This window comes from Gavialis gangeticus, unplaced genomic scaffold (assembly GCF_001723915.1).
Source record: "Gavialis gangeticus isolate Ggan-Ray unplaced genomic scaffold, GavGan_comp1, whole genome shotgun sequence".
NCBI lineage: Eukaryota > Metazoa > Chordata > Crocodylia > Gavialidae > Gavialis > Gavialis gangeticus.
The window spans coordinates 121,079,405-121,083,005 of NW_017729024.1; the positions used below are offsets into that span (position 1 = coordinate 121,079,405).

The 3,601-nt window shown below is 40.0% G+C and overlaps 1 protein-coding gene across 1 annotated transcript in view; it reads left to right on the forward strand.

Annotated features, from left to right (window-relative positions):
• GLIS3 (GLIS family zinc finger 3) overlaps positions 1 to 3,601 on the forward strand; it is a 441,718-nt gene that overhangs the window by 181,973 nt on the left and 256,144 nt on the right. The window lies entirely within an intron of this gene.

Below are 3,601 nucleotides of genomic sequence, written 5' to 3' on the forward strand. Positions count from 1 at the left end.
CTCACCTCTCCCCTCCCACCCTGAGTTACTTACACTGAGCTCTGGGGAGCAGGGAACAGCTGCCAATGCAGTACATGAACTGCTGGATGTACTGCTCCCAGTCTAGCCCTAAGTGGCTTAAAGTAAGCTACCTAGACCTAGACCTAGACTAGATGTGGCAAATGCTTGTTTGCAACCTAAGGAACCCATTTCCTTTTATATTCCTCTTATTTTTGTCTTGGTCCTTCAAGACCAGATTTTTCATTCCTAATGTGTTGCTTATGGAACAAGACCTGTAGACCAGTCTTAACTTCAGGTAAAGGCAAAGTTAGTGACCTGTTAGTGCTGCATATGTAAAATAAGTTATGTTTGTGTTCCAAATTGTTTCTGTGTTTGTTTGATTTCAGTTAATAAAGCCCTCTATGTTTTTGTGCTGATTATTTTAGAGGCTGTGTGTGTGCGTGTTTCTTGGCAGGGATATCTGAACTAAACAAAACACTAAGCTAACATTTATTTAGGAAGTGAGAATAGGATAGGACAGTGGCAGCAAAGGCCCATTGGCTCTGGTATTTTTCTTTTTCATTGATCTGACATGGCCCAGAATAGTTAAAATGTAAGACACATTGTACTGCCTATCTGTTCATCTTGGCTTTTACAGACTTGAGGTGAGAAGCTTATGATAATGATTTTGAGTAGAGATTATTTTTTCCCACTAAGTTTCTCTTAATTCTGTAGTTTGTTTTAATTTTTTTAAATGTATGTAGAAATGGGGATATTATAGCAGGGTGTGAAGGCCTTATTGGGCAAGCCTTCAGTCCTGTACTGAATAGTTGTTTTGCTGAGGGATGCGTGACAAGGAATTTTGGTAAAGAGAGACGACAGGTATAAGCATCTTCTGTCTCTGGAAGTTTCAAATTAACAAGCTTTGGAAGAAGCTGAAAGAAATGGAGTCATCTGACTAGATAAAACATATCAGAAAGTGCAGTTTAGATAGAGAAGCTCTGAAGGACAGCATGCCTGAAGAGAAGGCATAACTGGGAGATTTCTTGGCATACCAGAAGAGAGATATTGGTTGGCTATAGAGACCTAAGGAAATGTGGCTGAGCTGGAGAAGAAGTCTTAGGAAAGCAGAAATAAGGTGAATTTGGAATGGGGAAGAAACTTGCTTTGTTACCAGTGGCCCTACACAGTACTGTAGCAAGGGGGCAGGGCGCAACTGCCCTGGATGCTGAAGCGAAGGGATGCTAACAGGTACTGCCCAGTTGGAACACAACTGCAAGTGGCTCGTTTTGGGGGGGCACAGGGATGGGTAGAGGGAGGCTCCCACGGCTGCGTGCACTCCCAGGCAAGCATGGGGGGGTGCCCCCCAGGTCTGTGCACAAGTCAAGGGTGGGCTGCTGCCACAGGATTGCCCCAGGCACCAGACTTCCTTGCTATAGTACTGGCCCTATAACAAGGTATTTATACTATTGGAAGTGAAGCTTATGTAATTTTGGTAAATTGCCTTGTACTTTCCTATCCCTTTTCATCAGGGAATCTTAAAGTGCTAAAGTTGGTTGAAGCATGCCGTAAAAGCTCTCTGTACTGCAGAAAACAGACGGCAAGTACCTTTGGGAAGCAGGCTATATGTAACAGGAAACCAATGAATTTTCAAGTTCAGTTGCTTCAGACAGATTTAACTAAAAACTTATCAGCAATTTGGAACAAGCACAGTTAATGTTTGTTACGCATGTCATTCACCTGAAAATGAAGCATCACTTGTCCTGTTCTCAAACGTATTCTGAAATGTGCTAGGCTATCAACAGTCCCTGAACAATAAAGTACATAAAAATCAAATGGGTGATAGGCCCTGATTGCCCTCGTATTTAGTCTGGTGTTAATCAGAATTAAGTCGACTAAAATCAGTCAAGGTTGCAGTGGGTTATACATGTTATAAGAGAAAGGAATTTGGTTATAGCAGTTTAATTTGGGGGGCGGGGTGGGGAATGGACCCAATGATCTCATGAGGTCCCTTCCAGCCCCTAATGCCTATGAATCTATGAAATTTCCCACAGAGTTAATTTTCATTATTTACAACAATTGATCTTTTCATTTTCCTGAGTGGTCAATAGAAAAAATGTCAAGGTGCTAAAGTGTGAAAGGGGGATTCAGAGAGCCTAGAATAATCATATACTTTAACATTTTTTTCTCTATTACTTAAAATGTCAGGACCTACATAAGGGAAGAACTTTCCTTTTTCATAAATTGTAAAAACTTTATGCTGTATTTAAAACTTTGGGATCATATCAGGGAGCAAATTTTAACTAGCTTTAAACTTTAAACCTTAAAAACACCTTGAATAATATATTTAATATATTTTGTAAATAGAAATAATACTAGTTCTTTGTATAACTATAAAAATATGTACTATTTGACTTTTCTGCCCTGGACATGACATGAAATGAAAAGTGCTTTTTTAAAAACCCTTGGGGATCATTAACTTATTGTAAATGGGCAATTTTTAACTGCTAGAACCATTCTTGGTATTTAACAAGCTTTAAAAACTATCACCTTTTATATACTCAAAATAAAAAATAGCAGTTGTTGGAAGCCTAGTACTCTTTGAATATGTCTATACAATACAAGAACATCTTTGGAAGATTGTAGACTGCACAGAGTGGTTTGATCCATTATTTCTTTTAGTGGTTTAGTTTTTGCATACAGAATCACTTCTTCCTATGGAACAGTTCTGAAGCATCTAACTATAGAACTTCTTTTGAATGTGGTTATATCAAGTGTGAGATGCCTGACACTTTTTAGGAAAGGGCTTGTACTTCCAAATCTTAGCCACATCATTGTGATTTGAAATGAAGAAGGATGTCTGAATCTGTGTTTTCATCATGCTTGCGTCTTATGCAAAATGAAGAAAAAATATTCTATGCTGCACCTGATCCAACCTGAACAAATACTACAAGGATTGAATTGAATCATTGTTTGTAGAATGCCTGGGATGGTTGTGGCCTTGTGAATAAAAGGCATTGCAAACTCAAGGCATTTTAACCAAGGTTTATTGTAATGCCCTTTTGTCTGTGGAGAAGCAATGAAAAAAGTAAATAGTGAGCATGTCTACATGTGCAATTAATGTGAAGTAATAAACTCTAGTGCTTATTGCACCAGAATTTATTGCTCCCAGGTGTACTGTTTGAATGTGTGGCTGGGGCCTCAGAACATTGAGCCAGGTCAGAGCAGCCCCAGCTGAAAGGGGACCCCAGGGGTCTTATTACCAAAACTTAATAATAAAACAGGTTATTTTTGAAAAACAGCTCCTGCCCAGCTCAATGTGCTTCAGTGAGGCTGGCTGGGACATGAGGGTGCTCCAGGGTGGGACTAGCCAGCAGGCAGCCCCCTCACTGAAGCAGTCTTGTGCCCCAGCCAGCCGCATCAGCATCTACATGTGTGGTGCTGTGGAGTTAATGAGTTTACTCCTGCCTAATAGGAGTTTACTCCTCTCTTGTGTAGACACAAGACATTTACTGCAGAGCTAATTGGTCAACTCTTCAGTAAGCATCTTGTGTAGACAGGCCCAGTAACAGCCACAAGCAAGAATTCTCAACACCAAAGCTAGATCTTTATAAATCCCAGT